Genomic DNA, 25,589 nt, shown 5'->3' with positions numbered 1-25,589 from the left:
AGTGAAGTTATCTTATGAAAACCGACAGGCGTTGCTCATAAAAGCTTTTATTGCTTGCATTTGCGCGCTTCTCGACAAAAGCAAACAAGCACATTCCAGCAGAATTGAAAGGCTATTTTCACAACATTAATATTTCGAACGATTGTTTTAGCTGTTTGCTTCGGCATCTCCTAATGGTAGTACAATGGCTATATTTTCTGCCATGGCTGCTGATGCATTCAACAATAAATTAAATGTTTGTATTGCTCGATACATGTAATGACTAGTTTGAAATTTCCTTTTTGAAAGACAGGCTGTTTCTGAATATGATTGGCAAAGCACGCGTTGATAAAGCAAATAGATATCAAAAAGCAACTGCAGTAGAGCGAGCTCCACTGTGGCTGGTTTTCAGTCATGCAGATCTGGGGCACTCGGTACTAAGGTACTAAAGCCTTTAGCACTGCTGGAGATCACTTTCTGATGGTTGCAATTCCTGTCATTTTAATGAGGAACATTTTTTTTCAAATAAACACATTTCAATTCTTTTCGCCAATTGCATACTCTTATTGTGAGACAAATTATGATAAAGGATAATTAAGAGGTTCTGATATAGTCTATAACATAGAGATTGCTGGAAAATTCTCATATTTGTCATTAGAGGTTAGCGTGGGATATGCGAGGCCAAAGTAACTCCTAATCTTTCACAATTTCTTCTCATTATTCTGAAGCAACACCTCAGAACAGCGTTCGGGGTGGTATCACACTATTTCTTTTCGATTTAGCATGCATGGCTAATCAGATCCGGCATTCGGTATTTGAATTGACGTCATGTGTGCTTCCGAATGCTGGCAGTTATTTTACAGACGTGTTCAACAAAAAGTAATTTAGCAAACGCATATTTTAATTCCTAAAACGAACCGATATTATTCGTCCGGATAGGCACAGTTTGGCAAATCATGTCAGTATTCATATGCTGAATCGGCAAGCAAGCTTATGCCAAATAAGGATTTCAGATGTGTTTGTTCAAACAGCGCTAAAACACGCCATGTTTTGTAATATTCAAATAACAAACGTTTAATTTGTTATACCAGGTCCCCCCCCCCCTCCCCGGCCAATACTAATGTCAAATATACCCAAAAACAAAGAAAAACTGAAGCCACTAAAGGTAATTTTAATAAGATATGTCAAAAACGAAGGTTACCAGTGAATTTCAATATCGTTACTCATAAATAAAACACCTACGTCTGCATGAAAATACGGGCAAGGCGGGTATGACATTTGGAAGCGTAGCTAGCCAAATTGCACACAACTAACACGTCTTAATTGGCGGTGTTTCAGAGGTGACTAAATAGGGCGCCTGGAAGTGCGTATGAGAAAGCGGAAACATTGGTGTTTGATATTACGGTATCCATTTTAGAAAAGTAAAATTACAGTCGATCTTGCATTCGAGAGATGGTAATGCATACCATGCGTTGGAGGAAAGGCCGTTCGCCCTCAAGTCACGTACCTCCGCTCAGAGTGAGTTTGGTAGGTCTGTCGAGCTTAGTACATTTTGAGTTTCGCGCATAATAAACTGCTGCGAATCTAAGAAACCTGTTTATATAATTAGAGAGACATTTCTGCCGTAATGCTCCACCGTGGTATTGGTAGCCAGTGTTGTTGCAATACTTCGTTTCCAGTCATGTTTGCATTATATTTTGTGATTGTCTCGTTGTTTTCCTTCCGTGGCGGCTCCGTGCTTTTCTCGGGGGACTGCCACGACAGGACCCATAAGCAATGTCGCTGAAGGAAAAATAAATTGAAAAGGCTGATTAGTACGTGCTCGTCCAAATTGGCGAGTGGCACGCAATACAAGAAATACAGTACAATACAAGAAGCCGAAATATCGCATTCAACACTGGCGGCGGGAGAGCAAATCAACTTGGAATTTGTAGACTGTTTATACATAAAATTTCTAAGACAGGAATAACTTTGATTTCCAAATAAACCGAGGAATATGACGCATAGCGACAACTTTTAGCATAAAGAATGAATTTAGTAAAGATGTGTATAAAGACATCCGCTGTTTTTTAAGACGAAGAAAAAAAACACGATTTAGAGAAATGACTTTTTGCCTGCAATACCACTCACTCATGATTAATTTGATTGGCGTCACCGTTTGGGAATCTTAGACCATTTTATTTTTTGCACAGATCTCTCGCAAGAGACAATGCATAAATCTCGCGATTTAATCCACGAACAAAGAAACTATACACGACCTATACATATATCGTCTGGATTCCCGTCGAAGTAATTTGCCTGCTTTGACTGCAAGTCTTCTCGAGATGGGGCCGAAATTTGTTTACTTCGGCTTTTTTCTGGCACTAATTATAGTCTCAGTGTAAGCATGAACTTCTTATTTTATGTCTATATTCATTACATAGATTGTAATTACCAATTGTAATCAAAGCATGGTTTCTTTTGCGCTATCAAAAACAACGAAGCTACATAACTTGGCTTCACTTGATCATTGCATTATCTAGAATAGGATAAATCGTAGGTGTCGTTTGAGAATCTAGGGAATGTTATAATTTCTATTTGGTAGCATCGCTGTAAGCATAAGCATTTGGTAGTATGTAGACGTGGCGAAGTTCAGGGTTTAATAACTCCCTCTTTGGCGGCTAGAACATTCCCCTACTTGAACTTAACTACTCTCCCTCTTTGTATTGTTGCGTTAGTAAATATTGCTTTCTTTTTGCTCACAGCCATTCTGTTCTGAGTATAGCATTGCCATTCTAGGTTAAATTTGTGTTATATAGTTGTCGTTTGTCAAATGCGTTGAATGTTTGTTTATATTTGTTTAAGTGGTGTTCTAACACGCCTTTTGCCTGGCCATTCTTGGTGTGGATATATCAAACCATACATGCATATATGCATTGTGTACAAAAACTGAAAAGAAAATTTAAAAAGGCTCATTATTGAAAACAAGCAGAACAAAATACCTACTTTAGGGCAGCAAAATCTTCTGACGTAATATCTGCTTGGTTAGCGGCACTCATAACAGATGTATTTTACCGGAGACACAGATGAGGAATATGAATGTTGCACCGCCGCGGTGGTACAGTAGTAAGACACCCGATTACTGGGCCGGAGTACCCGGGTTCGATTCCGAATCCTGGCGGCTTGGTTTCGATGGAGGCGAAACGAAGTGGCATCCGTGTTCTGAGCAATGTCAGTGCACGCTACTCCGATGGACTCCACTACCGCCGCCCGTTTCTCTCTTTCCGCTAGAATTCCCACCTTCCTCCCTCCCCTTACGGGCGCGTTCCATGTGTCCACAGCACAAGTGTGACAGATACACCACTTTCCCTTTCCTGTGAGTCAATAATTCTTAACACGGCACGGGCGTCCCCTGTGACTCTAAAATTAGCGAGCTTATACGTTGGTCTGCCTTTTCGCTTTGGCATAGAGTAACAAAATTAATTGACGCTCTCTGAAAATAAAGAACGATTATTATTAGCGTTAACAGAGGGAAAGTATTGGTGTATTTATGTTATTTATTGGTGACGTTGTCTTCCGCATAGCCTCAGGGAACCACTACCCACTTCCTAACGTTGACAGGTACACTCGCTGACATGAGGCTGTACATGTTCCCTGATATCTCTACCTCCACCATCACCTCTGCTTCCATGTATACCTTAGTAGCCCCTTTGGGGGAGTCCACCTGATATAATCACAGCTGCGCATGCTAGTTAGAGTCATCCCTGTTCGAATTCCTTTGTGTTCCCGGCACTACTCGCCTGCACGCACCGCGTACCATCCCAGACAAATAGATTGCTTGAAGCTTTCAACGCCACCTCAAAAATTAATCAATGTCCATGACTCGCCTAGCAGTTGGGTTCAGGCACGCTTATCACACTAGAGGGCATGTGGGGCTCTTGAAAGAACACATCTATTCTTTCGCTACCTAGCTTCTTTATAGAACCTCCTTACGTCTCCCTACTAACTTTTAAGGCTTTGTCACTATACTGCTCCCCGCAACGACTGCATACATGTATCTGTGAAGTGGTCTTCCACTCTCGACCACGACCCCCGCGCCCTGAACAAAGTCGCAAAATTACACATCATTTAAACCTCAAGACTCGTCCCGATGCATTTGTGCGTCACACTTGTCATTCAGCTCACTTGTCACTCAGCTCTCAGCAGCGCTACATAGGCTGATTTTGTGTTCTTCCCACATTTTACATCGTGATATTCCCACACCAACCTAGCATAACATCTGTCAGCTCATCGCATCAAGCAGCATTTGCAGCATCGAGGCGATGCTGCCAAGAAGGGGGGAAATGACACATGCCATTCATAGACGACGAAGATTTGAACCGGCGATTCGGAGAAGACGACGAAGCGAAACAGTGCTCCGCTTTCGTGCTGCCCTGATTGGCTGTTGGTGTCCTTCGGTGTCAGAGTGCCAGAGCGCCTTCTGTGTAACGTTACGTTACAATATTGACTCCTCAGTAGATTCTCTAGGCAGGGAGCGTCTCAACTTTCTAGCTTACTCATACCCATAGCCTTTTTGAAAGTGATGACGAGTGTTTATTTCTCATAAGTTTTAACTGTCTACAATATTAAGATAAAAACACAATTTTACTATCTCTATTACGAGCTGGGTGCAGCGTTTGCCACGTTAGTTGTGCTTCATGAAGCAAATTCTACTCTGAGAATTTTAGTTTGGAAGATAGCCGACAACGGCAGTGTGCTAAGGTTGTAAATCGGCGGAGTGCAGAGAAAGACCTTCTAGCATTTATTTTAGAGTAGTTACCATCAACAATGTACGAAGCTTGATGGCTCATCAGTACCTCAAACTCATTTCACCTTATTGCAGGCTCACAGTTTTTTCTCGAATGTTTTGCATACAACAACTCTTCGCTGTGCTGCGGCCAATGGCGTACAATTACGGACCACAAACGTCAATGAGAAAAAATGCATGGTTGTATTTCCCTTGAAGGGCTCTACCCATGCAAAACGCCGTCCTGCAAGCTCGCAAGCAATTGGGAGTATTCGAAACGGCCTTTGGTTCTAGCTGCCATGACACCAGACCAACGCTCACAGCTCAGGGCCAGATTAACGCTGACGAGGGCCCAGTTCAAAACAATTAGCAGGGCCCCATAAGCTCCCCTCTCCCACTAGGTTCTACCCGCCACTTGTTATCCCGCTTGAGACTCAGAGCGTTTTAGAATTTCCTACTTAGAACACACGCTATATTTACTCAAAGAATCTGCGGACTGTTTATGAATATCACCTGAGAATATACTTTCTCCCAGAGCACACGGACAGACTTGCATCTAGATTGAGCTATTCTCTTTAATGACAGAACACACCTACACCAGAAAACAAACCCGAATTGGAGAAAAATAAATTTCTCGAATGGTTATTACTTGATTAATTCGATAGCGAAGGACAATCGGCTGCGTGTGAGCACAGTAAGTATATAAGATATGGGCTTTGTTCATAATCTGTTCGCAAATCCTTACCGTAAATACACTACCAATCAACTAATAGTTTTCTGACTCCACAAAACACGAATCGAAGCTTGCCTGAGGCAAAACTTTTATACAAAGATTGATATATTAATTTATATGCTGACTTCATGTACCGAAGATAACGTTTAGTGTTCCGAACGCTGTCACAATGTGGGGAGCTTATCTTTTAGAGGTGGTTGCGCCTGTAGAAAATGGCATCGTTACTAAACTGCCTCCAAATAAAGTTTAAACGCGCACAAATGCTCACCATTATGTACTTTCATTGATACAGAATGTCCACATTCACAAAGAGGATATATTTGGAATTTTAATATAATTTCCATCTTTAAAAGAAAAGGAAGGCCTTTTGCATCTGTCATGCACTTTTCTGCTTCCAATTTACTGAATAAATTTACATTGCATGAACGATGACGTGCAGCTCGCTCCACCGAGAAGCCGCCGCCGACGTAGACAGTTGTCAGGAAAATATAGGGTGGCTAATGAAAATGAGGTGGACACCTAAGCCATATTATCGCTTCTTCAAACCGAAGCCTAAGAGTTCAATTGTTAACAGGAAATGTAGAGAATATACATTTCACAGGAATTCAATTTTTAAATGGGGCGTATATTGGTCAGATGGCATCCTCGAGGCGCTACATATCTAATTATGTGATGTTAGGAAGATACTGAGAGACCGGAAAGCGTGGCGTGACATGGTCCATAGGGTCACGAAGAGTCGGACACGACTGAACGACTGAACTGAACTGATATTGGTATGGCATGTCTGCTTTCGTATCGCTAAGCACGTAACTAAAGATAATTACGTACCTTGATGAGAGGGTTTCTTGACGAGGCCTTCGACGTTTACCTTTCTGAGAATCTCGAGTCACCTCTCACAACATTGACAAATTACTATGGTGGCTGTCAACTATGAGCGATCATAATCCCTAACTACTAATTGATTGCTTTTGTTGCAGTTTTCACGGCTTACAATCAGATATTTAAAACACACAACTTTTCTCAACAGCAGTAGTGGCAAATGCTAGTTGGTTAAACCAGCTGCTACTAGATTTCTCTCAACTGAAAGCCAGCTAGGACTCAGCATTCATTCGAACTTTTTTTCAGCTATTTGGGCGAATACAAAGTGTTGTGCTTTGGCGAACCATGAGGCTGGCCTTGGGATTGAACGTGCGATGCGTCAAACACGTTTTGAAGCACTCAAAATTGCAATACGCAAGCTATAATGCCATCATCAGAAATCAAGGACAAGAAGATGTGACTATTTTTTGGACAAAGCCTAGAAATTCATCATTTTTTTCAGCTCTCATGGCTCCTGAGAAAGCAGGGCCCAGTTATTTTGAAGCCATTCAACTCTCGATAATCCGCCCTGTCTGAGCTGTGTAAAGTAGGCGCACAAGTCTGTATCATCAGGTCATCATACGAAAATATGGATTCGAAAATATCTCCGACGCTAACCCCAATGTTTGAATCTTATATCAACTGGTAGTGTGTTTATGTTTAAGAATTAAATTGCAACATAACGCACAGAAATTCAGGACAGCCTATATCACCACTCTGAATCAGACGCCTGCAACCACAGGGGAAATGAACGTGCTCCAGTTCCGTTCCCTTATAAAATCATGAAAAAATTATTTGTCTCCTCTTGGTGGCATCTCCTCTACAAACGCGGTGTAACAATATTTGGTGAAGACAGCGAGTTAAGTTATTTACTGAGCCCTCTATCAGACGTGCCAATCTTTCTATTTATGTTGACCCATATCAAACTCCTCTTCGAGTGGCTTGCTTATTCGGAGGAGCTGCAATACGGTATATGCAATGCGGTGATAGAATAATTATTCCGCTGCTCAGTAGAAGATAAATGAAATTATTATACGTATTTAGCGCCTCTGCCAAATATTCCCTATTAGGCAACTAATAGTCGCATATTGAAGGGGTTATATACAGTATAGTACACCGGCTCGATTAGATTATTCTGGAAAGGCTGCCGCACTCTTTGCTCAATGCACTGGGGCTGTCTTCAGCATTATCTTCGACACAATTCACTGGATTGTCATCGACACAAATCACTCCCCGGGCAGCATGAATTTAGGAAGAGTTTTTCCTGTGAGTCGCAGATATTTGAATTCACCACTGACCTACATTTCAACATGAACAGGTACTTACAGACTGCATCTTTTTGGACTTTTGTAAGGCATTTGATCGTGCAGCGCACTGCCGACTAATAGCTCAACTGTCTGCCGCCAAAATAGATTCATTAATTTTATCATGGGTCCGTCCCTTTCTTTCCAATCGCCAGCAGTTCACCATTGTTAGAAATTATTCCTCTCTTTCCTCCTACGTCACATCATGTGTGCCGCAAGGAAGCGTCCTTGGCCCATTACTCTTCTTGATTTATATTATTGACGTGCCGAATAACATCTCGTCTTGCGCACACATATTTGCTGATGACTGTATCATCTATTGTGCAATAACGGACACTGAAGACCACAATTTACTTCAAAATTATCTGAACCGCGTTAACAACTGGTGTAAACTTCCAAACGTAACATAATTTCTTTCTCACGAAAATCAGCGAATTCGAATTTTTTCTACCACATTAATAACGTTACATTGGCTCGGACTACACGGTTCAAATACCTAGGCGTACACCTCACTCCAAATCTTTGTTGGGCAGATCATATAGCGACCATTTCTGCTCCCGCTTCCAGGGGATTAGGATTTCCTCGTCGCAACCTACAAAACACTACACCTCACGTTCGTAGATTAGCCTATATAACTTTTGTTCGTCCGCTCCTAGAGTACGCCTCCTCTATCTGGTCACCACATCAGCAACATTTACTACGAAAGTTGGAAGCAATACAAAACAGGGCTTGTCGTTTCATCTCGCATAACTATAATTTCCAGTTCAGCGTAAGCCAGCTCAGCTTGAACTTTCACTTCATCCGGTAAATGCCCGTCGCGATATCGCCCTTCTATCTCTATTTCATAAATACGCCCATGGCACTCGGTCATTGCTATGTCATCTACAACGTCCCTCCTACCTATCGCATAGATTGTACAACGACTACAGCTATGCTCGCATTTACGGCAGTTCTACCTTCTCATCGTTCCTGCGCGCCATCCGTCTGTGGAATGATCTTCCGGATAGCATTGCATCGCTCCACAATCACGAAGCGTTTCGCGAAGATATGCTGAAGCACTTCATTGTATATCATGTATGGTACCAAAATTTATGTCACTATTCCTTGAAGGGGCTTTGGTGATGCGCTGTTGTTCTGTGGTATAGTTCAGTCTACATTTTTTTTTTTTGCATCTGTATAATACCTCGTGACCTTCTCGCTTGCCTTATATGATTTGTGCTTAGTACCTCTTATAACTCCCTCTGCATTGCGATATATTGTTTATTATGGTTCTAGATTTGTATAATTACCACTTTTTTTCCTGTACTTGCGATTGTGACTTTGTTTTTTACCCACTTGGTGGATATCTTTGTATTTGTCCCCCCTCACACAATGCCTCTCCAGAGGACTGTAAGGTATATGTAAATATATAAATAACCTAATGAGCGGAACTAAGGCTACCAAGCACGAGCAAATATTTCTTTTCATTCGATACCATAGCTCTGATGGGCTCGTTCCGCGATTAAGCCGCTTGAAATATAAATATCAAAGCGATGACTGTTTATTTACAGTTATACCGTGCCCTCTCACTGCCCAAGAAACGCCCTTTCCAAACACCATCATCCTTTCAATGCTACAGAAGGCGAAGGTTCTTTTATAAGCTTACAACGGACACAAATAAATTGAATCTGCAGGCAAAAATATGGAGCGTTCATCCATAAACATCCTTTGTCAATCTGAGCCATTTGAAGTGGCAGGTAAGGCATGCCCAGGTTTCCAAAATTGCTGAAAGTAAGATACATTGTCCTACTCTCACCAATAGTTAGGATATCAGCAATTAATAAAGAAGTCTTATTACACGACTTAAAAGAAAATCCTCTGCAGGCTCTAAATTTTTGACAAAGGCTGTACATCTGCAACAACCATGCAGATGAATGGTTGGAAACACTCATATTTGGCGGTTCTTGTGAACAATGATCTTGCAGTCCACCAGTCCACCAGCCCCTTCATCTAGCGGAATATAACCGCTCTTACGCAGTGTTAGACAGGAAGTCTTCAATGTGCACTGCTGCTTTTGTTTTTACATCACTTTGTACAGTTTCGTGAGAGGCACTCGAAAAACAATAATTGAGAACACACTTCATGATCGGTGCGCTCTTAAGGCGGGAACACATGCACAAAAGCACCGATCCAATCACCATGGAACTGCTACCCAAGTACGAAGCAGCTCGAATATGGGAGCACCTGTACAGCACTGCAAACACTGAATCTCGCTGAGCAGACAATACCCGCAGAAGCATGTTGAAATGCCCGCATATCAACAACTTACCACCTTCTTAAGTGCAAACGATGCATTGCCTGCCGCCACCCATTGCCTTTAATTGCAGACGCGCCCCTCTTGCCTATATAGGTCGATGTTTTGAGGAACGTGAGAGTTTTCACGACAGATTTTTCGCGCTGGTAATGACACTCACAAGATGGATGAGCGATGCAACCGATAGAAATGCTTCTTCTACCGCTGCTGCTGAATGATCCGCTCTAGTACAGGCAAAACCTCGCCGATGCCATATTCCCGATGTGTGCACTGCCAAAGCAGCAGCTTTCCGGCGCCGCTGAGCGGGCGTTGCATTTTGCGCAGCCCAAACACGAACTAAGCGCCGCCTTCGAGAGGACATTGCAGTTCATGCCTCTCAAATCGAAGACCATCATCACCGCCACCGAATGGAATATTTATGCTAAAACTGCTTTGTCACTGAACTGTTTAACAAATTGTAATAGTCAATAGCTGCTCACGCAGCTGGACCCTACCCACAAAGCTGTGAGCAGGCTGGAAGATATCAATAACGTACTCATACTAAACCAATCCTAAACTCCTAAAAAACTCGTAAAAGGCTCATATCATCTCATAAAAATATTAATCCAGGTATGAGAAGTATACTAATTGAATGACACTTGTATCTTTTGGCATGATAGAGAAAGTATTAGGCTGTTGTTACTAAGTTTTTACACTATGGTAGCTAAACAGCTACGCTCAAATAAGGCGCTAGTACAGATCATAGTTACCGCCAGAATTTTTACTGTTCTCAGGAGGTTCAACACATTTCGTCTGCATCAGTAAATCTCTATAAAGCTTAACCTAGCAAAAAAATCTTGGTCACAATAACCTCATACAATTCTCATACTAAACTCCCAATAAACTCGTATAAATCTCATATAATATCATACAAATTTCATTCAACATATGGGAAATATATGAGACCGTATGAGATCTGTATGAGATTAGTACGAGTTTAGTTTGAGAAATCTGTATGAGGTTATTGTGACTCACACAGGTTTTTCGCTAGGGTATTATTGCGAAAGCAATACTACTTGCACTGTCAGCCTTTGTCGTGGCGCGGCGGTGCCACCATTGAACTTAGTTGACTTCTGTGTGACGTCATGTGCGACATCACGCTGAAGAGAAGGGCGACCGACTTGCGCCATCGCAAGCCACGGCGGTGCCACCACCAGCGCCTAGAGCGCGATTGTGGCGTTACGCTGAAGAGATTAGGTTCGACTCACTTCGCTAGAAACAGTAGCTGTGCCAACCACCAGCGGCTTAACATTGCTTCGCGGCGATGCCGCCTACCACTAGGGAAGCTCGTCGTAATGCGCGTAAAAGAGAGCGGCGAGCTACAGAGACAGAGGAAGAGCGTGAAACAAGACTCGCTAAGCGACGTGCCCAGTATGCGGCTCGGCGAGAACGTGCGAGCTCTTCAGTGGATGATGAAACTGATTCGCTCAGTGCTGTCGACAGTGCAGATGGAGCCAGCTGTAGTCTTAGCAGTGACGAACGTTGGAACTTGACTAAACGGCTTCGACGAGCCCATCAAACCCACGAAGAACGACATGAGCGGCTTCAGAAGGAACGTCCATCGCGAATTAAGGATAACGAACGCAAGAGGAAAAATACGTGCTGAAGTTTCACACAAGCACTACAACAGCACGATTATCACGTGAGCGAGGGTGTAGCCATGAATATTTCTTTCGCAATTTCCCGGCTTAACCAAGTTGAGCCAAAGCCATTTTTTATGTGACGTCATTGAAGCTTTGCTGGGAACCATGACACGCACAACGCAACATCGGAGAGAGGGAAAGAAAGAGAGAGAGCGTGAGGGGGCCTACGGCGAATCATGAAACGGCTTCGGTGAACTCCGAGCTCTGGTTGGACGGCGTACCAAACGGCGTCTCAAGTGTCCGACAAATGAAGGCGCTCAGTAGGAAGTGCGCCGGTAGATCAGCGCCGACGCTCCGGAAACATTTTTTTGTGTGCTTTTAGTTTCTAACCGCCCAAGGTTATGGCGTCTCCGCAATACAAGGTTGCTACAACTGCCGCCAGCTAAACCAGATAGTGAATTGTGTCTATAGTTTTACCACAAATCTCGTTTGAGAAAACAGTATTTTGCATGCTACTTTTGGTGACTGGCAGTTTACAAGAGTGTGAGAGAAACAGCGAGAGATTCGGAATTCCGTGCACAAGACAACCCTCAAAACAAAGCTAATGCTTTAGAATAACTCTCTCTAATATAAGGATCTGTGATATAAGAACATATAAATTTTTTATGCCTTCGCTTTAATATCTTTTACAATTCGGTTTCCTCGTAGTTGGTGGATACGCTTTTTAAGTTCTCTTCCCAGTTTTGATGGAATTGCTTTTATTAGACAAAATTGCCTTGGATGTCCCTGTATTTTTTCTCAGAGTAGCAATAACAACCTATATTTTAGAAGTGCAGAATTGTGAACCCGGTTATGTGCAAATGCAATGGCAATTTCTTCCTGTCCTTTTTGAATCCATCCTCCTTCTTTTCTTTCCAGAGCTCAACCAGATGATTATAAGATCCGGAAGAGCGCACGGTAATGGTCCTTTTTCTTATAGTAATATTACTATTGCTATATGTTGTGTACATACGTAACGGGTACGAAATTTGGTGTGCTTCTTCTGCCAGTGGTTTCCTCATGCTGAATCGTCTGCATCGCGTTCGAAGTTTATTGCCGGATTGCATTTCGCAGCGATTTTTGTTCTAAACTCGTTAAAACTCGTTAAACATATCCTGTGCTTTCCGCCTGCGCAACAACACGACAAAGAAAAATGAGAAGTTAATTTCCCAAAGTGCGCTCCACAACACTTCTCGAAATAGTGTGCTTTTCAGGCCGCGGGAGGGGAAGCTGTCTTTCCTTGTAAGTAATCGGATAGGTCTTTCAGCTCAGTGTTTAATCGCTGCTGTTCTGTGAAAATGTTGGCGCTTACCAGTCCCAAAAAGGCGTCGTCGTCATCTTCTTTTAGGGGAGCGTCAACGGAAGCTCGAGAGAAGCAGTGTGCGTCAGAAAGCTTGCGGTCAGACTTGTATACGAGAGTCACACGAAATTCTTAAATACGTAGGCTCCATCGGGCAAAGAGGCCGGAGGGGTCTTTTAAATTTGGCAGCCAGCAAAGAGCGTGGTGATCGCTTACCACCTTGAATGTCGGTTTTATAAGTACGAACGGAACATTTAATTTGCCAAGATTATTTCATGCACTCTTTCTCAGTCGTTGAGAAATTCGCTTCGGCTTTCGATGGAGAACGGCTGGCGTACGCTACAAATCTTGTCTTTCACGTCTTTGAAAGAGACCAGCGCCTAGTCCATTGAAGCTTGTGTCAGTATTTATATCTGTCTCGGCATTTTTGTCGAAGTGGCCTAGGATAGGAGGGGTCTCAAGCGGCGCTGTAGTAGTTTGAAAGCTTCTGCTTGCGGCGCTTCCCATTTAAAGTTTACGTCAGCCTTTGTAAGTTACGTCAATGATTCAGCGATGTGCGAAACGTTCCTGACAAATAATGATAGTAAGCGCCCAGCCCAAGGAATCTGCGCACGGCTTTCTTTTATTAAAGCTGTGGAAACTGGGCCGGGTCTGGACGAACGCCATCCTTGCCCAGGAGTAACAGTCCTGGAAGGCCAAGTGTCATTTTTCTGTTTTGACGTTAATCCCTATGTCTTGATGGCTTCTAGAACTGTCTGCTGACTTTTCGGGTTGTCTTCAAAATTTGACTAGAAGACATTGATTTCTCCCAACTATAATTAATTTATCTGCTACTTCAAGCCAGTCAGGACAGTGTGTATTACTCTTTGGAATGTGGCTGATGCGGAGCACAAGCCAAATGACCTTACTTGAAAGCGAAGAGGCCGGCCTATGTCATGAACGCCGTCTATAATCGCGGTCTTCTTCGTCGACCTCAATTTACCGGTAACCTTTTTCAAATCCATGGAGGAGATATACCTGGCATTGCAGTGACGACCTAGAGCGTCGTCGACGCGAGGCAGCGGGTAGACATTCTTCATCCTGACGTTGTTCAATATACGGTAATCGACGCAGACGCGAAGTGTGCCGTCTTGCTTCTTCGCTAAGACGATTAGTACCACCCAGGGTGTGTTCGATGGCTGGATCATGTCTCCGCGTAGAATTTCCTGAGCTTAATCTTGTTGGGCCCACTGTTCGCGTGGCGATACACGGTAGCTGCTTTTACAGAGATAGGGTGTGTACGTTGGTGTTAATGCAAAGCTTTGCCAAAATAGTCTGTCGCACCTTAGGCGCTGAATAAAAGCACTAGATGTAGTTTTAAAGAAAACCGCTTATTTTCTCTTGACTTGTTTTGTGGTAGCGCTGCGTTGATGTCGAACGTAGGCGGCTTTGATAGGTTGGGCGCATCATCTTCGTTTTGGCCGGGAAGGGCGACGAGATCTCGGCTGTCCTCTAGTCGTCGAGGAAAGCGATCGGCACGCCCATGTTAAGATGCCGGTATTTTTAGGTGCAAAAAGAAATTGGGCATAGGCAAAAACCAGATGTATACGATAAGGGACAAGGCGGGCAACGTCTTCACCGAATACAGGCAAGATAGCCAAAGTAGCCGAGGAGTTCTATACAGATCTCTACAGTAGCCAAAGTAGTCAGCACTGTAATGAGATTGGCGGTAGGAAACAACAGTCAGACGTTCCACCAGTTTAGCAGTCGAAAAACAATCAAAGCGTCAACTTGCGTACCTAAATTTGATACACATGTTTGCTCGTATTCGCGCATGCGCAACCACGTCACAGCCACGAGGACCGGTTCAGGCATCTTTCGCCGGGAAATATGGACCTCTTGCACCCACCTCCCCGATGCTGCGACACGGGATTCGACGACGCCGCTACGTCGTTGTGAAAAGACAAAGGCGAATGGAGAAGGAGGATATGGAGTGGCCTTAGTCTAGGAAGTATTATCTAGGCGCAATATATGATGGATGTACAAATATTATGCGGCTCTGCTCGCCGACACACAGGTCTGTGCGCAAGCACTCGTACAACAGTCTTGTATACCATTCGTGCAGAGATATACTGCATCTTTCTGCGTCTGTAAACTCTGCAAACTTAGTTTCCGAGCTGACCACACGCTTGCCATCACATAAAAAAACATGGGAGCATTAGAAGACCGCAATGTTCACCGTACCTGCCATGCAGACGATTGCCATTTTCTGGGCCATCAATGTTATGACCCTTAGGAAAATAAAAGCTGGACGTTTGTGGTGTCTTTCAGATACCTGAGGTCTGAGTGGCCCATTTGTGCGAATAGTTTTCGGTCTATTGCACTTTTAAATGAGTGGTGACTTGGAAGGCATTATTCATCAGTCAGCGGACTCCTGAAGAGGATGTCGTGTGGTAGGACAATAGTGAGCTGGGGACCAGATACTTGAGCTGGCTTGCAATGCGCCAATCAATAGCGCTCGAAGTGATCTCTCATGACTGCTACATATGCACAGGCGATGGCGCCTCAGGTCTTAACTCCGGGGTGGCGGGGCCGCCAAAGCATCAAACATTGTGACATGCGCTCTGCCATTGCGAACCTCGGGGACGTTCACAATTTCAGTCTCCAGAGGAGGAGAGGCACTAAACCAGCCAGTTATAGACGCTGCTACTGTCTCCTTGTGTTGTATTTGTGTTTTTCGGTCTCTTCTGTGCTGCATTTACCCTCGTTGTTAACTTGGTCTGAATTTGCGCCGCCGGCGCGCATGAGAACGCTACGTTCTGTCCGCTGCCGAATATATTCTTACACATGTGTAAAGACTAAGCACTTTCAGCGCATTAATTCTAACCTGCTTTCCTGATGTCGGTAATTTGCAGCAATGGCAACCACGTGCATACAGTTATGCTCCTTAATCCCTTTGTGATATTTAATAATTACGATGTGATAATTCCCGGGTTTTGCATGTAAACCTGAAGCAACAGTATGGACATGAAATTTGGCAGCTGCTCCTGAAGGACAACATGCTGAACGCGCGCTGCATTCCACAATAATCCAAAGCCGCTGCCAGGACATCAGCCGACGCGACAGATGGAAGCCAACTCTATGGGACTGCCAAAGTGGATCCAATGAGAGATGTTTCCAATATTAGCGGCCTGGACATAAAACACATCTTGTTGTTGTTGTGGCTTCGGGAAGAAAAGAAAGTGCACGGACCTGCTACCGGCTCTGTAGCTGAGCCACCTCCGCTGCTTCGTGCGGACAGCAGATAAAATATATAAGAAAAAGAAGACGGAGAGAAAGGCGCGCACCGCAACAACTGTTGTCCACCACCTAAGCGGTAGCGGGCGCAATGACGCCCATTAAGAGATAAAGCATTACAAGAGTTCAACGCTGCTGAACCAAATATTGAGCCAACGCATTAGCTGGGGGGGGGGGAGGGGGGGCAGAACGTTCTTCTCCTCTTTTTCTTCTTCCTCAGCCCGCATATAAAGCGCCGCTTTAACCGACTCGTATGAACGTGCATTAGTGGCCTATAGGGGTAACGTGAATGCCAGGGTCCTAGCAGGCTGATTCTGACATAACCGTCCCATGTGAAACCAGACACCCAAGTTGGCCGCTCCTGCCAGCCAACGTATAAAGCCCGGCTTTAACAAAGCCGTATGACCGTGGTTGACGTTCGTCACATATCACATGAGCACCCGCTGCGCCTCTAGGCCGTCACATCGACCGCTTTTGTGTCACGTGGGGTCTGACATCACGCGCTGCGCCGTGGCTGCGACCGCACTACGCCGACCACTTTAGTTGGTAGTCCAGCTCGCATTTAGCGCCCCGATGGTTGTGACGTCACAGCGTCACGTAGGTGCGGCCGCGCTACGCTGAGGCGCCATTTTTCGCGACAAGTGCCCCATTTAGGAAGCAAGCATTCTTAATAAATCTGACGAACGTGCACACGCAGAAGTTTCTATACCAGCCAAGGCCCATGTGGGACTTAAAGTTATTTTGTGCGCGCAGCCCTAATTAGACTCGGTATTGTTTATCCACCTTGATTCCCCTTGCTGTTCTAAGTGCCTTCACATTCCTCACATAGCAGCAATTTTGATATCAATCTGGCGTGCTCGCCTTCCAGCCTCATTACGGCAAATTTGGGACCTATATTGCTTCAAATAAGGCGGCCTCATTTGGGATTCCCAATGGCTTGACCAAATTCAACTCCTGCTCATATTCCAACTGCCCTCAAGTAAACTACAAGGATCATTTGGGGCAGCATGTTGATATGTCTGTTTTTCGCCACTATGGTCGATATAGGTCCCATAGGGACTGAATGTGGGCGGCTTTATTTCGGATCTATGAGAGCTTTATACCAAAAAGCCCAACTTAAGTTGGATCTCCACTGATATATCCGGCAAGAGACAATTGGGTCTGGATAGAGGAATGTGCTCTGCGGAAGCCCAAGAAACGCCGCTATGGAACGCATGTAACAGAAACAGGCGCAAGGCTCGTTTCTCCTTCTTGTACCGATGAAGGTGTTATGATGGTTGCCTCTGCCATTTTTGTGTACAGCGGACCGAGCGGGGCACCGCAATTTATATTAGCTGGGTCCCGTCATAGATGAATGCTAATTGGGATAAGTTAAGAGTGTTGGAGTACAAATGCGCTCCATAAGGGTGATCACGGTATTCAAGGCGTATAGGCGGTAGAAAAGGACAACGAGTACCACATTGACAGAAAATACACTGTTCCTTCAACATCAGATATCGCCAAGTATCGAAGAGCTCAAAGCGAATTGGAGAAATGTAGGAACAGTTGTTAAGGACACATGCTAGCCTGCTTATAGTAAGTGCTATTCTAATGATATCACGATTGCGAAAACTGAGCAGCGACAGCAGTAATAAATACAAATATCGAGAATAAAGTTGGATATTCTCTAAACGAGACAACCGAATTAAGGTTTCTTATAAAAGCTTCAGCTTTCATATTGTTTTGTAGCGTCTTGTGGACGCGCCTACATAATAATGAAGAAATTCAGAGAACAGTGGAGATTCTGCATTGGAGAATGCCAAAGCTTGAGCGTTGCTGTTGAACACGATATATCGCGAGCACCGTGTCGAACACAACCAGCGTAGCGTTGAACGCATCAATGTTCACAGGTGTTCTATAATTCGTATAGAGAGTGAAGTTCCGCCATTACACCTTGCAGAAAATACAGCAACGGTCAGGCTTACGCATTTTTCCAGCGCAAATTCTGCACTGCTCTCGGAATTATTTCGAATAATCGATACTCATTACACACTTATGATCACTATCATGCATCTATCACGCATGTCATATCCCTTGCACGCCGACGTTAGTATATGGTAATTTTGACAGTAGTTTGTTTAATTTTGCACCTTCGGTCTAATTTATTAACGAGTCATTTAATTGAAATCATTTTCTTCTGCAGAATCCTTAAAATATCTTTTATCGACCACAATGATACGTTTGATGCTAAATTCTGGGAACGACAAAATCGCTAGAGAATCTTTCTGTAAACAGGTCCCCGCGTATATAGGCTAGCAATCCTTTCTCCTAAATATCAGGCGGGAGGCCTAATAGCTGCACTCACGAGAACTGTCCGTTGAATACTGATAAGCTGTGCTTACGTTCCAGCGACTACACGTGATTTTAATGTAAAGGGAGGTTGTTGTATTGTTCACGCTACAATAATTTTATAGGTAGGAGTATAGGTAGGTGTTTATCTATTATAGTACCTTTATTACACAGCCTATCTAAATATGTGAAACATGACATCAGTAGTTTCGATAAAGCACTCTGCTGGCTAAACTAGCCAAGGTGGTTCTCATTCACCGAAAGTTGCGCATGTGTGGAAATCAAGAGTCATAGACCTGCAGTAGAAAGCTGATATCATATGCATATGATGTGCTTTCAGTAGCATGACCTCTGAGCACACCATTCTCTCTGCCAGTTCGTCATATCTTCCCTATCTGACTATGGAAGGAGTACACAAGCCCTAGAGGGACTTTTCCTGGTGTCGATTTCGTAGACATCAACCGGAGCTCTTAGCACTATATGCAAAGAACTAAAATGTTAAATAACTGTTTCTTATTGCCGAGAACAGGCAACGAGGTTAGTAAACACGTCCTACACTACCGCTACCGCGTTGTGCACTGCTGACACATGCGTGGTCAAAAGTGACATAATAAAAAAAGAGTAAGGAATTTCTTATCGACAGACAGCCCTCAGTGTTTCTTCGGAAAAAAACTAGCTAATAACATTGAAGAGCCTGAACTCGTTCCTCCAGGAGGGTAATATTGGCGCAGCCTGGATTTCGCAGCAACTTCTTCGACACGAAAGTAGCAATGTTCACGCTTCCTGTTGCATTTGAAATGTTTTGCAGCCCGTTACTTTTATAGGTATCCACTCGTTTGTCTATTGTTTCGTGATTTTCGAAAATATTTAACACTAAATGCGTTTTTGAGCTGTGTGCCATGATTTTTGTATTACAAGTATTTAATTTGGTAGATACTCTACTATCGATCATATCCATACCATCAATCAGGTGATAGAAAAATGCTCAAGTATTTAATTTGGTAGGTACTCTACTATCAATCATATCCATACCATCAATCAGGTGATAGAAAAATGCTCGGAATATAGCCAGCCCTTATACATAGCATTCATTGATTACGAAAAAGCATTTGACTCAGTTGAAACCTAGGCGGTGATACAGGCATTGCGAAATCAGGGGGTATACGAGCCGTACGTGAAAGTGCTGGAAGATATATATAGTGGCTGCACAGCAACCATAGTTCTGCATAAAGAAAGTAACAAAATTCCCATAAAGATAGGTGTTATTCAAGGAGACACAATCTCCCCAGTACTATTCACAGCTTGTTTAGAGGAAGTATTCAGAGACTTGGAATGGGAGCAGTTAGGGATAAGGATAGATGGAGAATACCTCAGTAATCTGCGATTTGCTGATGACATTGCCTTGCTAAGCAACTCGGGGGATGAACTGCAAATAATGATTGATGACCTAGACAGGAAAAGTAGAAAGGTAGGCTTGAAAGTCAATATGCAGAAGACTAAGGTAATGTTCAACAGCCTCGGGAAGGAACAGCAGTTTACATTAGGTAGCGAAATACTGGAAGTAGTAGGCGAATATGTCTACTTAGGAGAGGTAACCGCAGATCCGGACCATGAAAAGGAAATAACAAGAAGAATAAGATTGGAATAGAGCGCATTTGGCAAGCACTCGCAGATTATGACTAACAGCTTACCGGTATCGCTCAAGAGAAAAGTATACTACAACAGTTGCATCATGCCTGTACTCACCTATGGGGCTGAAACGTGGAGGCTAACCAAGAGAGTTCTACTTAAGTTGAGGACAACCCAGAGGGCTATGGAACGAAACATGGTAGGGGTAACATTAAGAGATAGAAAGCGTGCAGAGTGGGTGAGAGAAACAACTCAAGTTACCGACACTCTAGTAAAAATTAAGAAGAAGAAATGGACATGGGCAGGGTGGATGGATGGAAACAACTTTATTTAATAAAAACAAAAAACAAAAAAGTCTTCCAGGGTGGTCTCCTACTAGTCCAGGAGTCCACGGGCTTTTGCTTCACATAGAACCCGATCGACCAGCCATTTCTGACCGGCGGGTTGAGCTGTCCGCAAAGCAGCCTCCCAGGAAGAAAAGGTTGGATGGGGGATGGGGGGCACTGCCTGGGGGGAAGGACATTCCCACAGGTAGTGAAAAAGTGAGGATTTTGGCTCGCCACAGGTGTCGCAGTGAGGGGGCAAGCCAGGGGGGAGGCATGAGAGACGGTAGGGGGAAATGAAACAATTCGTCTGCAATTGTCGCCATGTAGCACTGGATAAGGGTGACAAGGTGCTGTGGGGTGGTGGCAGTGTCATGCGCTTGTGTTTGTAGAATGTGGTGATTTGGTGGTATGTAGAAAGGACCGATGCGGCCTCCTGCGCGGAGTTGGGTGCCTGATCATCCGGGGCTCGGGTAGAGAGTTCTCGAGCCAGCGCAAGAACGCGCTCATTACCGGGGATCGAGGCATGCCCTGGGATCCACGTTAGATTAACCGTTCGGTCGAGAGAGGTGGCGGTGGTAAGAATATGATGCGCGGCCGGTGTCGCCACGCCGTTTAGGTAGTGGCGGTATGCCGCCTGAGAATCAGTACAAATTTCGGTAATGGCTTCGTCAATGGCTGAATGGGCAAGTGCGAGTGCGATGGCGGCTCCTTCCGCTTCTGCAGGCGAATTAGTTCGAACAGTGGCGGCGGCCCCCACTCTGCCATCTTCGTAGGCAGCGACTGCAGGGAAAAATCCTACTTTAGAATTCCCTGCCGCGTCGACATAGAGGATATCAGAGCGGTTGCGGTATCTTTTGGTGTAATAGCTGGCTCTAACTTTCCGTCTTCCCTGATAAAGGCAAGCGCCCATGTTGCGTGGTAGGGGCTTCTGGTATATGTGATCCTGCGTGCCCGGAGAGATCATGAAAGGTGTAGCACTTGCTGGGGTGGCGATGGGTGGATTGAGACGGAGTTGTCGCAGTAGGCATCGTCCTGTTTCCGTGCGACTCAGGCGGACTAATTGGTTGGTGCGTTGGGTTCTATTAATTCGTTCACTGTATTTTGAGAACCAATGGCCTGCAGACCTTCTGTGCTAACCGTCCGTGGAAGACGTAAGGCGGAGGTTACGACCATGCGTATTAGGATATCCGCCTGCTCTGTTTGGGGCTGAGTGAGTATATGATATGGGAGGTGGTATGTGATTCGGCTAATGATTAACGCATTGGTCATATTGAGGGTTTCGCGTTCCGACAGCCCATGGTTGCGCGCAGCCACACGCCTGATTAGTCCAGCAACCTGCTTAGTCTGTCTTTGCAAGAGTTGAAGGGTGGCGGTTGCATCAAGTGTGTTGGTAATGAGAGGGCCGAGAATCTTCATCTGAGACACAATGGGCACTGGGTTTCCGTACATGTGAAGTTCAATGGGGGGATCACCGAGTATGGGTTTAAGCTGCATTAGTTCTGATTTAGTTGGGGAGCATCGGAGTCCTGTGTTTTCTAGATAGGTGGTGGTGATGTCTATGGCAGACTGCAAGATATCCTGGGCTGTTCCAAGGGATCCGCTTGTTCTCCAGAGGGTTATATCATCTGCATATAAGGCTGTGTGGAGCTCTGGGATAGCAACAAGGGCCTTTGCTAATGGCGCTAGGGCCACGTTAAAAAGTAGCGGTGATAGGACCACCCCTTGAGGTGTTCCGCGGTTAGGCAGGGGGAAAGACTGGGAGACAATATCCCCAAGGTAAAGTTGTGCCGTGCGTCCCTGAAGAAAGGCCCGAACATATTGCCATATGCGCGTGCCGCAGCCTGTGGTGGCTAATGTCGTCAGGATATGGTCATGGCTTATCGTGTCGAATGCCTTGTGAATATCCAGGGCCAGTATGGCGCGCGTAGAGGCTGTACGGCGCTTAGTGTGTAAGAGAGACTCTTTAAGGGCGAGAAGTACGTCTTGTGCCGTGAGGTTTAGGCGGAATCCAAATTGAACATGGGAGAGAAAGCCTGTTGCTTCTAGGAACGGTTGCAGATGATTGAGAATGACATGCTCGAAGAGCTTGCCGACACAACTCGTTAAGGATAAAGGGCGCAGGTTTTGAAGAGTGAGGGATTTGCCCGGTTTGGGTATAAATCGCATGCTCGCGTGGGTACAGGTTTATGGGAGCGTCCCAGCGTGCCAGTGGTTATTAAAGTGAGTTCCTGGAGAGAGACTTCGTCCAGATTGAGTAATGCCTTGTACGTTATTCCGTCCGGTCCTGGCGCCGTGGAGCGGCGAATCTTGAGGAGTGCTCGGCGAACTTCACTTAAGGTAATGTCAGCATCAAGTTCGGAGTTAGGCGGAGGTGGATTTAGTGGATCTGCTGACTGAAGGGATATGGGTATATAGGTGTCCCGTAGTTGACCAATTACGCCGATGCCTTTTTGGAGTTCTAGCTGTATCAGACGTTGTGTGTTTACTTGTGTCTGTGCTTTAGTGGTTGTTGGATCTAAAAGAGCGCGTAGGAGGGCCCACGTGCGTTTAGTGCTTAATGTACCCTTGAGGTTGTTAGAAAAGGTTGTCCAGTTTGCACGGGCTAAGGCGTTGGCGTATTCTTCTGCCTCACGAGTGAGAGCGGCTATGCGGAGTCTCAATTTACGATTGTGTCGCTGGTGACGCCAGCGTTTGAGAAGTCCCTGTTGGGCCTCCCATAGATGAGCCAGGTGCGGATCAACCTGCGGTGCAGTAGGAGTATTTTTAATGCGTTTGCTGTTCACCCGGACGGCCTCCACCAGGCGGTCTGTCCAGTCGGTGACAGTAGGGACTTCGATAGAGTCAGCTGCCAAGTATGAGCGCAATTTATCCCAGTCGGTGAGAAGGTGTGTGCGAGGGCTGAAAATCTTGGAATCGTAAGCGATAGTAGTGGACACTGGGAAGTGGTCACTCCCAAGGCTGTCTTGTAGCGCCATATGAGATTTAACAATTAAATTTGGTGAGGCCCATGTGAGGTCCGGCGTGGTATCACGAGTGACACTTGTGCCGATGCGAGTGGGTACAGTGGGGTTTGTGATCAGGCCGAGGTTATGATCAGCCATTGCGGTAGATATTAGGTTACCTTTGGGTGCGTCTGAGGTGTATCCCCATTGCGTGTGGCGTGCATTAAAGTCCCCCACCACAAGGAGTTGTGAGGTGCGAAAGGAGCCAAGGATTCCCGGAATAGATCTGCCTTTATCTTTAGGGTTGCTGTATATGTTAATAATTGTGAGGCTGCTTGTTTGCCCGCTTGAGCTGAGCTCTATCGCGGTATATTGAGTGTCTTTACTGTCGGGCGTGCTTGTCGGTGTGCGGTCTAGCACCGGCATTGGTGCGAGTGTGAGGATTGCCGTACGTGACGTAAGGGCTGCTGTCCGATAACCACAGATATGAATGCGATTTGTTTCCGTCTCTTGCAGAGCGATGACATGCGGGGGATTAGGGGACTTAGCGATATATGCTGCTATTTGCGCTTGTTTTCTGCATATGATGCGGCAGTTCCATTGCCAAATTATTGTTTCTGTTTGCGTAGTGGATTGGCGTCGCTGCCGACGTTTTCGCGTGCTATTGTTCCGTGCCATGTTGCTGAGCTGCAGACGCTGAATGAGAGCAGGCTTCGGGCTGAACTACGCGCTGCTTGCGAGGCAATTCCTGATGGGGTACAAGTTCGAAAAGCTTGTTGATGCCGGCTTCATGTTTGTCCAAGCGTGTGTTGATCGTGGCTTCTATCCTCTCGGTCATGGATTGTATGAGCTGCGCCTGGGCTTGTATGAGCTGTTTCTGCATAGCTCCGATTCGTTCGGCAGCTATAGTGTTGATTATCTTCTGACCGAAATTCGGCGGAACGTATATATTGTTTAACTGCCTCTTGAGGTGCATTTATCAGGTGTATTGGGAAGAATGGGAGGGTTAGAGGTTGGATGGGGTGAAGTAGCGGAGGCTGCTTGGACGGACAACTCACCTTTTTTAGCAGGGCCGGCTTCTTTCTCGGGTGTGGCTTGCCGCGCCGACAGCGCCTCCTGGGTCTCCTTGATGCGAGCTGAAGACTCACTGGCTTTCGACGTAGATGCCTCAGACTCGGGGTCTCGCGAAGAGAGGATAACCGATGGTCGCTGAAGGTAACAAACTGGATTCCAAGGGAAGGAAAGCGTAGCAGAGGGCGGCAGAAAGTTAGATGGGCGGATGAGATTAATAACTTCGCAGGGGTCAAATGGATGCAGCTAGAACAGAACCTGGTTAAGTGGAGAAACATGGGAGAGGCCCTCGTCCTGCAGTGGGTATAATCAGGCCGATGATGATGATGATGATGATGATGATGATGATGATGATGATGATGATGAATTTGGTAGAAGGAGCGGTACTGCAGAATTGTGGATTTTTCCTTTTGTATTAGCCCCGCCGGGGTGGTGCAGTTGTAAGACGCCCGACTACTGTGCCGGAGTTCCCGGGTTCGAACCCGACCATGGCGGCTGCGTTTCGATGGAGGCGAAACGAAGTGGCGTCCGTGTGCTGTGCGGTGTCAGCGCACGTTAAAGATCCCCAGGTGGTCGAAATTAATCCGGAGACCTCCACTACGGCTCCCCTTTCTCTCTGTCCACTTTCACTCCTACTCTCTTCCGTTCGCTTACGGCGCGGTTCAGGTGTCCACGGAGCAAGTGTGACAGATACTGCGCCTTTCCCTTCCTGTGAACCAACTATTATTATTTATTATTAATCCTTTTACATTACTGGTGATGATTGTCTTTCGCAAACGCTTTGATTTTGCGAAAGTTCATTCAGGCTGATTATCTTTACCAGAATTTGTAATGATGTGGTTTTGCTGCAAGTAAGAGCAGAAAGATTGAATTCCGCATATACCTGTGTTTGGCGATACGACTGTCTAATTCGAGTTATCTATTTTCAGTCAAAAGTATTACCTTCTGAACAAAAAGGCTGCGCATCGTCGCTGTAAACCTTGGGTAAGCACTAACCATATAATCCATTTTTTTTTCAACACTGTGATTACGGCTTTGTCCTTTTTTTAATAATACAGGTGTAAACGAAATAGTTGGAGGCGATAAATATCTGCTTCTAATAAAAACACCAGGATGATCTACAC

The 25,589-nt window shown here is 45.1% G+C and overlaps 1 long non-coding RNA gene across 2 annotated transcripts; it reads left to right on the top strand.

Moving 5' to 3' along the window:
* Positions 1-1,276: 1,276 nt before the first annotated feature.
* On the top strand, positions 1,277-25,507 carry LOC146181545 (uncharacterized). Of its 2 annotated transcripts, none has more exons than XR_014700448.1 (4): positions 1,277-1,497; positions 2,172-2,359; positions 12,473-12,511; positions 25,395-25,507. It is a non-coding gene; the product is annotated as an uncharacterized LOC146181545 (long non-coding RNA). The 2 variants fall into 2 exon arrangements; XR_014700447.1 differs by having other exon boundaries at positions 1,278-1,506.
* The last annotated feature ends 82 nt before the right edge of the window (positions 25,508-25,589 follow it).

The sequence above is a fragment of the Amblyomma maculatum genome, chromosome 8, assembly GCF_055883805.1.
Source record: "Amblyomma maculatum isolate TAMU_Amacu chromosome 8, ASM5588380v1, whole genome shotgun sequence".
Lineage (NCBI taxonomy): Eukaryota > Metazoa > Arthropoda > Arachnida > Ixodida > Ixodidae > Amblyomma > Amblyomma maculatum.
Note: the sequence above shows the minus strand (reverse complement) of the source record. Positions and strands in the feature narration are given on the sequence as shown.